Source organism: Alosa pseudoharengus, unplaced genomic scaffold (assembly GCF_046254945.1).
Source record: "Alosa pseudoharengus isolate Yale_2024_CS ecotype anadromous, Long Island Sound unplaced genomic scaffold, YU_APseudo_1.1 YU_APseudo_1.1_scf_23, whole genome shotgun sequence".
Lineage (NCBI taxonomy): Eukaryota > Metazoa > Chordata > Actinopteri > Clupeiformes > Clupeidae > Alosa > Alosa pseudoharengus.
The window spans coordinates 2,921,427-2,934,660 of NW_027468685.1; the positions used below are offsets into that span (position 1 = coordinate 2,921,427).

General features: G+C 44.1%; 1 pseudogene; it reads left to right on the forward strand.

Annotated features, from left to right (window-relative positions):
* LOC143140512 (scinderin-like) overlaps positions 1-10,413 on the forward strand; it is a 23,212-nt pseudogene extending 12,799 nt beyond the window's left edge.
* The last annotated feature ends 2,821 nt before the right edge of the window (positions 10,414-13,234 follow it).

Genomic DNA, 13,234 nt, shown 5'->3' on the forward strand with positions numbered 1-13,234 from the left:
ATTTTGTGTTTTGTCTTGTTCTGTGTCTGCCTTCACCCTGGTGCCTGATTAATTAACCTGTGATGCGGTACACCTGGCCTGCTCCAATTAACCCTGGCATGCTTTCGTCTTACGCTTTTGGATTTTGTTGATGATTTAATAAATCCCTATTTTGAGCCTTACCTCTGGTGTGTCTCTAAGTTTATGTTAGGACCTTTCTTTGAGGTCCGTAACATACATTTGGGGGCTCGTCCGGGATACTCCTGATTGGCTTTCCTGTCACGAGTATCTTGGAATTCGTTTTTTGTGAATTGGCGTTGATTTTTGCAAGTGTGCGGAACAGTAAGGTAGGTACATTGCACTGATTCGGTAGAATTTTCTTGGGAAGCTGCGTCACTGTTTTTTTCGGGCAATATCTGAGGAGGGGGTCCAAAGAGGGCCCGAGCTCAGTACGGCCAGAAGACAGCCAGGTCGAGAGATTCAGTTTAGGGAGATTGGGATTCCACTGACTCAGTTTGGTGCACTTTTGTTCGATTTAGCATTTTTGGTTTTGCAAATTTGAGTGAGGCTAAAAGCTTCTTTGAGTTTTCGTGTTGCTTTTGTAACACTTTGCTGTTGAAGTTTTTTCGTGTTAACGGTTCGTTAAATTCACTGAACCTCTTTGCAGGTTATAGCTTTAGTTAGACGTGCGCTTCCTAAACCTTTTGAGTGTTTGTGGTTGCATATCTTGTTAACAGCGCACTTTGTTCGTGGTCTTTTGAGCGTTTGTGGTTGCATATCTTGTTAACAGCGCACTTTGTTCGTGGTCTTTGTTCTCGCTGCTGACCACTTAGGTAAAATTAAGTTTTAATTGCATATAACAATTTTGTTGCAGTTTGAAGTACTGCTTTGATAACTCCTGTGTTTTGACACTGTTTCTTTTGGGTGCAAAGTTTGATTTGGAAACTCAACTAGTTTCCTTTTAAAGTTGGAACTAATTTGGTTTTGCTACAATGGCGACTGTCGAGGAATTTATTGCAAATCCTAATGCATCCTTGATGGAAACCCTTACTAAAGAGCAATTGATTAATTTGGCAGCTAATTATGAAGTTGAGCTCTCGTCAGAGAAAAAGTCCACAGTAATATCTGCTCTGACTTCACGTTTGGTCAAGAAGGGAATTCTTCCCAAACCAGAAAGTCCTGTAAAAGCATGGGCGGCTTATGAACTTTTGGGCCGCTGGGCCCAGATGTATTAAGGGCCCCCCACTAATTGTCAAATATGTGGGAGGGGGGATTTGGGGGTCCTCCCCCAGAAAATTTTTAATTTGTTTGCTGTGATTTCCTGTATTCTGGTGCATTTTGGGGATTGCCAATACTAAATTCAATCAGATTCGTAGCCTACATCCTGATTTGTTGATTTTGAGGCAATGATTCCATGCAAAGGCTTGGGCTTCAGGGCCCCCTGACCCCTTGGGCCTGGGCCCGGTAGGCCCGTGCAGTAATCCATCCCTGTGTAAAAGCGAAAGATCCTCCTGGATCCCAGTCCTGGGTCCATCCCAGGACCCCTAAAGGCCCTGACTGCTCAAAACAGGATCATGAATTTCGTATGCAAGAGTTGGCTTTTCGCCGGGAGCAATTGCAGTTGCAAGCAAGAGAGCAAGAGCTGGCCTCTCAGCTTGAAATTGCCAGATCGCAGTTAGCCGCAAAAAGTGAGGGTTATGAAATTTTAATGTAGCACCCCTGTGGGTTTACTTGCAGTGTTAAAGTTAATACAGTGTTAAGATATAATATATACATTAGATACATTAAGAATTACCAGTGGTTTATTTCTATGTGCTGTGTAATACTTACCAGGGATTCCCTTTTATATGCTGTCTATGATACTGTAACGATTTGATATCGAACCACACACAGTTGTCCAATCAAAAGGTTTATTCACTGGGAACGAGAGCCGGGACACAGATAGACACAGAACACAATGCAAACAGGGCAGGTCAAGCACGCACACACACTACACATACAGGGGAGGACGCAGCCTCCCACACAAAAAGGATCACACACGAGGGAGAACTAAAAGGGAAACATGTTACAATAAAGACGCTAACATTACACACAAAACTAAGGAGAATAACGACATAAACCCCCCAAATGTTCGCTCTTGAATCCCAGGATCCCCTGCGCGGGAGAACGCGAACACTGTCTTTTTGCGCCGACGCTACATAGCTCCCCCAACAAGCCGTTGCCGTCCTCGGCAACGACCACGAGGTAGCCACATGCTAGCGTTGGCGCGCGTCGCCCGCCACTCAGTTCAGTGCGACAGTACCGCCAACTCACGTGGGGTGCACGCCGCAGGAGCTCACTCAACGGGCGCCACGCTGCTAGCAATCCAGTACGGGCGTGCTAGCAGCCACGTGGCCGACCCGCTCGTCACCAGCTCCCTCTCAGCAGCCGCCCTCAGGCTGCACTTTCCGCGGCGTGACACCGCGGCACTCCTCCTCTCCAGACGGGGCCCTAGGTGGCCTTACAACCGTCGACACTGTACCAAGCACCGGGGATCGAGGGGGGCCAGATGAAGCTGCGCCAACGCCACTCCGCTCCGTCGAGTCGCCGACCAGGACAGACAGGCACCGACTCCACAGCAACCGGACCGCGCTGAGCTCTCCCGCTGCAGCTACCGTCTTCGGCGTCCCTCCTCGTGTTGCCATCTCGCAGAGCCGTACTGCTCTGTTCCCGGCCCGTTCCACTCCTTCGCGGCCTCGGCAAAGGCACGACCCCCGAGATGGTCGTGTTATCGAACTCCACACACAAACTTTTTCAAAAAAAAAGGCGCCGGCCAACAGGCCAACTAGAACGGGCGCCCACACAGCACGGTGCCTCTCACACGCACCCAAAAGTTTTAAAGTTCAGAGGGCCTTTCCAACGAAGCTGCCCCACCGTCGTGAGTTCGCTGCCCTCAGCGGCTCCGCCAACCGTCCATCGTCTAGGAACCTCTTCCTCGCCGCACTCCCTCGGCTCAGCTCACGCGTCGCGGCTCGCAGCGGAGTCAGCGCCCAGGCCAGCGTCGTCTTCTCCGCGAACGCTTCTTCAGAGAACTTCTCCCATGGCCGCAGGCAGCTCCAGATGATAGCTCCTCTCTGTCGGCTGTAGCGATAGAAGGCCCCGAGCTTTTTAGTAGCCCTTATAAGGGCTCTCCCTGGATCCTCTTGCGTGGGCCTCCACCCAGTGGTGAGGTCTCCCGCTCCCAGCTTCTCTCGCTGAGTGGAGGCCATGTCCGAAAGTCGCTTCTGACACCAATGTAACGATTTGATATCGAACCACACACAGTTGTCCAATCAAAAGGTTTATTCACTGGGAACGAGAGCCGGGACACAGATAGACACAGAACACAATGCAAACAGGGCAGGTCAAGCACGCACACACACTACACATACAGGGGAGGACGCAGCCTCCCACACAAAAAGGATCACACACGAGGGAGAACTAAAAGGGAAACATGTTACAATAAAGACGCTAACATTACACACAAAACTAAGGAGAATAACGACATAAACCCCCCAAATGTTCGCTCTTGTATCCCAGGATCCCCTGCGCGGGAGAACGCGAACACTGTCTTTTTGCGCCGACGCTACAATACATTAACATTGTCACAAATGATTCAATAGGGACTTTTATTTTGACGACTGATCTCTTGTTGATGGGGTCACAAGCTAGAGACCTTAGGGAGACGTTAGAGCCTGCAGTTCTGAGCTAAGCCCCGCCCCCCATTGTTACCGTGTGAAAACTCGGACAAACAAACCAGACTTGATTAGAAATACATTGTGGACAATGGCAGCTGACAGTATATGAAAGCAGGCTTTGAGGACGTTTTGGTCAATAAAAGGATTTACTTTCCTCCAGAAGCTATCAAAAGGGACTTAATTATGCTATGGAGGGTGTATTCAAAACTTTAGAATACATACAAGGTGACAAGCAGTTGTGGCGAGTAGCCGTGCAAATCCCACTGACGTTAATGCTAGCTAGCTAGCTAGTGGAAGATTGATACTAAGATATGTTAGGTCACGTTAATATTTCATGTAGTAAGAATATAGTAGTTGGTTAATGAGCATTTTCATCTTGGGATTTAACAGGGAACCTGTGCCCACGTTGTTGGCTTAGTTGCCTACATTACGTCGAGCTGTTGCAAACGTGAGAGACGTCCTGTAGGCTACTTTTGATGAAAATATACCCGTTTTCTAGCCTCTCGGGGTACCGGCTATCAGTATTACACGTCCCCAATGCAAAACGTTTGACCATGGTTATCCGTTGGGGTTTTTGAGTTAATAAACTACATAAATAACCATTAATTTGTCATTTTATGCCTGCCCCCTGTTGTTTCCTATGGAGTTGTCCGAGCTGATGTCCGAGTCCCGTTGAGGCTGGACTGTCATTGGCTCATCAGCATTCTAAGGGTGGTGCTTAGCGACAGGTCAATTAGTTTAGATATGTAGAAAGGATTTGGATAGTAATGAAAGTGTAAATATTGTATATATACTGTAGGTCTCCGATTTTCTATGAAGTTACTTTGAAGTGTTTTTGGACATATTCCTCTTTTTAAAGAGAATAGGGTTTTATTTTACTTGGAAGTTAAGTTTAGCAGCTAACGTTAGCTATGAACGTTCAGATTCTCCGCTAGCTAACGTTTTACACTGATCGCCCACCATCGCGAAGGAGGAACTTGAATGTGAACCTGACTTCAGTAAAGTAAACCGGGTTGAAGGGAAGACGACGGGGAGGGACAGCGTTCTACGTAATAATCTTCTAACTGTGAAAATGTCAGACTCAATTTTGCCTTATTTAAAAAAAATCGAAATTGCTCCTTTTGTTTCATAAACGAACTACAAAAGAAGTCACGTGACTTTACCCTTCGACGTTACTCACGGTAGCATGGTTTGTTTATTAGCCTGCTTAGCATTGACACTTAACACTTACTGCCAGATCTTCATGTAAGTAGAAGCACAACACCAGTTATCCAGACATAAAAGTTATCACCACACGGTTTACATCACGTTCCGTTATTACAAAAATATGTTAAGCCAGTTAAGCAAATTGCCGTATTGATCAGTAAGAGATTAAGCGCCCAAACCTGTAACGTCACATGCAACTGTAGTTCATTATCACCATGTTACGACAAAAACTCAAAACAATTCAACTGATCCTAAAAATAAGGTATGGCCACTTGAAGCAATAGAGGTGACCCCAGTGCCTCACATATGGAAGGCATTAAATTAAGATCCCAATATGTGCACCGAGATATATTTTTTCTAAAAAAAAAATCCCATCCACTCTGCTAAACTCTAGGAACGCAACCACTAGATGGCGATGAGATTACTTTCCCTCCCTATGTGGGATTACCTTGACAGGTATTTACGTGTTTTTTCAAATAAATGCCATCCTTGGCATTTAATATAACCTCTGTCTGTGGGTTTTCCTCATGACTGTGCACATTTAGTTTTACAGTAGTATGCTAGCGTTTACAGGTAAATCTATTAAGGTGGTGTTTTTGTGTGATACCATGATATACCATTTTTACAGGTGTAATCTGCAATTCAGTTAATAAGCTAATGGTAATTATTTAATGTTTGCCCTTCAGTATTTAGAGATAATTCTTTGAGGTGTGACTCAAAGTGGGGGCTCATACTGTTAATATTTCTTATTGCAAGGGAGGTTTAATAATCCTTTGCGAGAGCGTAACCTTAGACATGCCTGCCTGGTACATCCCATTAAGTGCCTCCCTGTGGTTATGAATTGCTTGGGCCTGATAGTGGGCTACAATACCTGGTTTTAATAGTCTGCTTAGTGGGAGTGTTACACTAACAACGCTTGATGCATCGTTTGATGTTTCTCGTAATATCAAACTAGTGCCGCCGTTTCTGGAAAAGGATGTAGATAAATACTTTGTACATTTTGAGCGAGTTGCAACTACTCTTAAGTGGCCAAAAACAGTTTGGAAACTTCTGTTGCAATGCATTTTAGTTGGTAAAGCCCAAGAGGTATACTCCTCCTTGTCTCTCGAGCAAAGCTCTGATTACGTGTTGGTTAAAACGACTATTTTGTGTGTGTTGTGTGTTGTGCAGGTGGAGGCACACACACACACACACACACACACTCTCTCTCTCACATACACACTCACTGTTCTGCCCTGCTGTGTTGTGTGTTGTGCAGGTGGAGGCACACACACACACACACACACTCTCTCTCTCACACACTCTCACTGTTCTGCCGTGCTGTGTTGTGCAGGTGGAGGCGCGCGCGGGAAGCCTGAACTCCAACGACGCGTACCTGCTGCAGGTGAAGGGGGGGCAGGGGGTGCTGTGGAGGGGCCGAGGGGCCACACAGGAAGAGGAGGACGGAGCCACCTACCTCAGCCAGCTGCTGCACTGCCCCAGCCTCACACACATCACAGAAGGACACGAGACAGGTGTGTGTGTGTGTGTGTGTGTGTGTGTGTGTACCTCAGCCAGCTGCTGCAGTGCCCCAGCCTCACACACATCACAGAAGGACACGAGACAGGTGTGTGTGTGTGTGTGTGTGTGTACCTCAGCCAGCTGCTGCACTGCCCCAGCCTCACACACATCACAGAAGGACACGAGACAGGTGTGTGTGTGTGTGTGTGTGTGTGTGTCATGGTTGTGTTAGTGTGTCATGGTTGAGTTCTGGTGTGTGATTTCTACATATATATACAGTATGTGTGTGTGTGTGTGTGTGTGTGTCATGGTTGTGTTAGTGTGTCATGGTTGAGTTCTGGTGTGTGATTTCTACATATATATACAGTATGTGTGTGTGTGTGTGTGTGTGTGTAGGGGAGTTCTGGTCTGCCCTGGGGGGTAAGGAGGAGTACCAGACGTCCGACCGGCTTGAGAGTCAGACGCTCACCCACCCGCCTCGTCTTTTCGCCTGCTCCAACAAAAGTGGCAAGTTTGTGGTAAGTATCAGCTCACACACACACACACACACACACATACACGCCACATACAAACACACACACACACAGAGAGACACACACACACACACACCCTACACACCACATATACACACACACACAGAGACACACACACACACACACACACACACAGACACCATTACTGTCACCCCACCCCAAACTGATCTGTTTCCATGGCAACAGATTGAGGAAGTGCCAGATGAGTGGTCACAGGATGACCTGGCGGAGGACGATGTGATGCTGTTGGACGTCTGGGATCAGGTACTTACCCACAATGTACCTGTGCAAATTTACAGGGTAACTCAGAGGGGTGGTGGAGCCAGGGGCAACTCAGAAGGGGTGTCGGGGTAACTTGAGTTCTGAGTTGTATGCCAGTCATGAAAAGGAGAAGCCCAATTAGCATTAGCACCTAGCATTAGCCTTCCATTGACTTCCATTCATTTCCATTAGCATTAGCCTTCCATTGATTTCTATTGATTTCCTTTAGCATTAGCCTTCCATTGATTTCTATTGATTTCCTTTAGCATTAGCCTTCCATTGATTTCATTGATCGCGGAACTAGGGTGACCATCAACCAGACTCTGAAGAGGACAAGTTGTGTCTAAAAGTGATGACAAATTGGCCAGAATAAGATTTCTAATTATAGACCAAAACACACACACACACACACACACACACACACATTCACACACTGAGCATGTATACAGGTTCTGTAATGGTAGCCAGCGGATATGATGCTGTGCAGTATGTACGTTGCGTAAACTTTTCTCCAAACGCCTTAGTATTCGTGCTATTGAGAGAGTTAGCAGTCTGGGCTTTTAGTTTGATTGCTAGCACACTGACTCCCGATTTGAGGTGTGTTGTAGGGTACACTCTTAAAACAAGTGTGTTGACACAACATTAAACCGTGTGATACTTATGACTTGTGTTTTCATTTTGCTGCTCTGCCGCTCTTGCGTGTTCTGCAGTCAAAGGTCAACCGTGTTTGACCACATGATGCTGTAAATCGTAGCTATTTGCACTGAGCCCATCGCACACCACAAATCTTTGGGCCATTCACTCAACCCAGCGCAACCTAGCAGCAAGTGCAACGCATGCCACTTCCTATCTGTAAGCCCCTTGTGTGCAAATGCATTGTTTTTTATCATCGCTATTATAAGCCTCATTTGCTGCGGAGTACTTGTATCATCGCTAATTACAAGCATTGTTTGCTGTTGAGCACTTGTCCAAAAGTTGGACAAACGCCCAAAAGGACACTCTACTTAGGTTTAGACAGACGGCTTAAAAATCTGGACGAATGGTCATTTTAGAAAAACAATGTCATTAGCTAATGTTATTTTTGTGTCTAACTATTTTCGCTTCAGTCAGTATGGTTAGAAAATGTATAGAATGACCGTCGAAATAGAACATTATAGTGCTGTTGTTAAGTTACTCTGTATAGCGTTTATGCTTAACAAATACACCAACAACCAAGTTAGCCTCCGCCACTCTACCATTCCTAACATTATTTTACTGTTGGGCATAATGTTGAGCTGGAAAGACAATGCTGAAAATTTAGAAGAAGGATCAGTATTTATCTTTTCTTTACTGAAAATAATTATTGGCCATTATAAAGGCTGATACCGATAGATCGGCAAATAGGTAAGATTTATCCGTTGGGCTCTAACACAAACCTAGTGAGGTCCCCCCTTCCCTGTGAAGTGATCTGAGTGTGTGAGAAAAGTGTTGTTGTTGTTGTTGTTGTTGTTGTGTGTTGGTAACGTGATTGTGTTGTGTGGTTGCAGCTGTTTGTATGGATTGGGAATGATGCTAATGAACTGGAGAAGACGGAATCACTGAAATCAGGTAAACAACTATAATCAGGTAAACAAATGTAATCAGGTAAACAACTGTAATCAGGTAAACAACCTAGTCAACATCCTCAGCCAGAAAACAAACAAACCTGAACAGAGAAACACACAACATGCTCCCCTAACACACACCTCTTAAAGCAGCCCTAAAGAGTTTTTTTTTTTTTTAAATCTTAAAATAACATACCCAATACATAAACTCTTAATAGGGCGAGCGACACTTCTGCCACACTCTGAGCGGGTTTCATCACTTGCAATATAGACTATAATAATAATAATAATAATAATAAGCTTTATTTGTATAGCACCTTTTATACACAGAATGCAGCTCAAAGTGCTTTACATTTGGAGCATGTGACACAATAATAGAGGCAGTCAGACTAAGCAAGTTGGAGTAGCAGGTCGGAGCACTGAGCACAAATTAATGGAAATGAATCTCATTAAATATTTCAACTGAACTGTTTACATGATTGCCGTTTAATCTGCGTTTACATGGAACGAGCATTTAATCATTTAGAAGCTCCTAGTTGTATTGCATGAAAACTCATTTGTTTACGTCACTCTGCATTATTACCTCATAGTCGCCTGCGCAGAAAGAAGAAACAATCGGAGTACCTGTTTACATGGGCGCATTTTCCAATTGATTGGATTATCATAACGGAGTACACCACCTCTCTCGATCCGATTGGAAATTTAGTCGGATCGGGCTGAATCTGTAGCTTAATGTGCTACAAAATGTCGACTTTAAAACATATTCTTTTATATTTTTGTTTGTCTCCATGTTACCATACTCTCTTTCAACAGACTGCCATCCATGTATTCCTTCTATATCGTCTCCAAGTTATATTTATAGTTTATTACAGAGACCCACATTTGCAGTGGTTACTGTACAGTGGTAACAGGCAATTGCGCTTCTCACCTGTAGGGGGCCCCCAAGAGCAATTCTTCATAAGTGCTGCTTTAACATACTCTCTTCAACACTCTCTCTTCAACACACACTCTTAACATGTACTCTCTTACCACACACCTCTTAACACACACTCTTAACATGTACTCTCTTTATCACACACCTCTTAACACACACTCTTCAACACACACTCTTAACATGTACAGCACAGGCTCAATATGTGTATGTATGTGTTTGTGTTTTGTGTGCACGCAGAGCCTCAATGTGTGTGTGTGTGTGTGTTTGTCCAAAGCAAAGGCTCAATGTGTGTGTGTTTGTGTGTGTGTCTGTGTGTGTGTGTGTGTGTGTTTGTGCTGCCGTGGATGCTGAATGTGTAAGTTTTGTTTGTCCATAGTGAATGCTAAATGTGTGTTGTGTGTGTTGTGTTTGTCCACAGTGAAGGCTCAATGTGTGTGTTTGTGTGTGTTTGTGTTGTGTGTGTTGTGTTTGTCCACAGCGAAGGCTCAATGTGTGTGTTTGTGTTGTGTGTGTGTGTGTGTGTGTCCACAGCGAAGGCGTACATCGAGTCGGACCCATCGGGCCGGGACAAGGGCACGGCGGTGGTGGTGGTCAAGCAGGGGCACGAGCCGCCCACCTTCACCGGCTGGTTCCTGGCGTGGGACGCCACACGATGGGGCTCCGACCACGCCGCCCACGGCTCCACCAATCACGCCGCCTGAGCCCTAAAGTCACTTAACATGAAATAGAGCGCACACACACGCACACACACACAGTGCACACACACACGCACACACACACACACACACATACAGTTAGCACACACACACACACACACACACGCATACAGTGCACAAGCAAGCACACACACACACAGTGCACACACACACACTCACACACACAGTGTGCAGACACACACACACACACACACACACACACACATACACATACAGTGCACAAGCAAGCACACACACACACAGTGCACACACACACAGTGCACACACACACACACACGTACACAGGGCGCCTCAGGACCACAGAGCCTTCTTTAAAGAGGCTGATCAGTTTCAGTTCATCTCAGACTAGTTGAACTGTTGTTTTAATGGTTGTTTTATGATTTTACTGTATTGCTGATGCATGTGAAAATGAATATATATATATATATATATATATATATATATATATATGAATGGATTTTTTTTAAACATGAGATTATTTTTTTTATTTTGTCCAGAGCAGAATTAAGTTGTATTGTGTATCCACCTGCTGACCGTAACATGCTGCATCTTCACTTGCTTCATTAAATGAAATAATATCTATAAATGAAATAATATATATAAATGGGTGTATATCATTTGCTTCATTAAATGAAATCATATCTATACATGGAGTTCATATCTGATGAAAATGAATGAAATCATATCTATACATTAAATAATATCTATAAATGACATGACATCTATAATAATATCTATAAATGGGTTTCATGTATTGCTGACCTGTGTCCCTGAGTCATATCTCAAGTGAGTTGTGTTTCAAACCCCACGTTCAAAGGGGTTAGAGCATGTGTGTGTGTGTGTCTGTGTGTGTGCGCTTGTGTGTGTGTGTGTGTGCATGCAGATGTGGAGGCAGACTCAGTTGCGGTAATTGCTGATGCTGAAATGTTCTCTGATTCTGCATCTGTGATTTTTACACCATTAGTGAGCTGTGGTGAGTATGTGCAGTAATTTGTGTGTTTGTGTGTGTGATGATGTTATTCTACAGGTGCTCTGTCTGAAATAAGAAGTTACGCTACATTTGCAACAGAAACAGAAATGTCTGTGTGTGTGCCTGCCGCCTGCCTGTGTGTGTGTGTGTGTGTGTGTGGTTGGGGATGAAACAGGAAGTGGTTGTTGTAAGAGTTGCATTGCTGCTCTAAAGACAGACATGGACACACGCCTGAATAAACCCCTCTGAGGAAACTTCTCCCTCTACAGCACTCGGCTAACGAGAGAGAGAGAGAGAGTGTGTGTGTGTGTGTGTGTTTGAGGGTGGGGGGTGAAACAGGAAAATATGATGAGGTATAGCCTCAAAGGAGTGTATCCATCTTAAAGGAAAATTCCCCAAAAATAACCCAAATATAACCCAGCTGCTGGTTAACTATTGGACCAACACCACATTGAGTTATCCTAACCCAATGGTCTGGGTACATTATTAAACCCAGCAGATTGGGTATGATTCTAACCCAAAATGCTGGGTTATATCAACACAACATTAGTTAAATTGGCACAATAGACTGGGTAAAGGTAACCATGTGCTGGGTTATAACTATATAAATGTTGAGTAAAATTCACACAGTATATTGGGTATAGAGTCAACCCAAACCACTGGGTTATATCAACAGAACTGCTAGTTAAAATTACCAGTTGTCAGGTTTTCCAAACCCAGTATTTGGGTTGCATTGAGAGAAAATGGGCAACAAATAGCCATGCAATGAAATAAAAGAGTTCGACATAATTATTTATTTGACAGTTTACTTTATTTTTGAACGGATAGCCTACTCTAAAAGCAGCATCAGCATGTGATAAGTTACTTCCATGAAGTCAGGTAGATTTCACGGTCCATTTGGGGGTCAGCCCTGTCAATCAAAGAAAGAAAAAGAGTGAATTAATCACTGCTATTTACAGAACTTTATATCAAGACTTTCACGAACCATTATCAGTGAATGATGTTGACAAACATTAAAAATCCCCCAGGAGACAAAATATTAGCGCAAACACACTCGGAAACCATGACCACCTCATGAAGTTGTTTAACAGCAGACTGACAAACATAAGTTCAGTAATGTTAACGTTAGTGGCAGTGATAGTTCTAACGTTAGCTAGCTGCTAGCTCATGTTAGCACATTCAGTTTGTGTTCATGGCTATAATATGAAGCTACCCTGAATGAATTAATATGTTGTTTGGAATGAATACCGTACGTGTGAAGAGACTACTTCGACTGTATAGCCTACATTAGCTGACAAACATGCTGCACTAAGTTACCACGAAGCATTTAATTAACGTTAGCATACCAACCGTCTGCTAACATTAATCTAGCCAGCTGTTGGAATGCAAATGTTTAGTTCATTTTAAAAGTTTGTTTTGTTTCTGTTCAGCAGTTCATACCCAGTGAACACAGAACTATGTTTTTAAGAGTCTGTCTTAGTGTGTAGATGTAACATTAACATGAGCAGTAATTGTAAGTTAATGTTAGCTAACGTTAGCTGGCTTGAATGACACAATTCTTATTGAGGCTGAACGAAATTGGCAGGCAGAATATCCATTCATATCACGAAGGGTATCTCTGGGTGGACTTTTAAAATCCGTCTGCATAATAATAAAAAAAAGTTAAAAGCAGATAGTGCTACATACCTTCCGAAATCGCCTGATTTCCACTGCATGTTGACAGCTGCTGGACTGCATGGACGGTTGAAAGAATAACGATTTCCCCCGAACTCTCAAATAACTATGCAGCTGTGTTAAAGTTACCCTGGTGCTGGGTAGTGTGCTCACGTCAGGTGG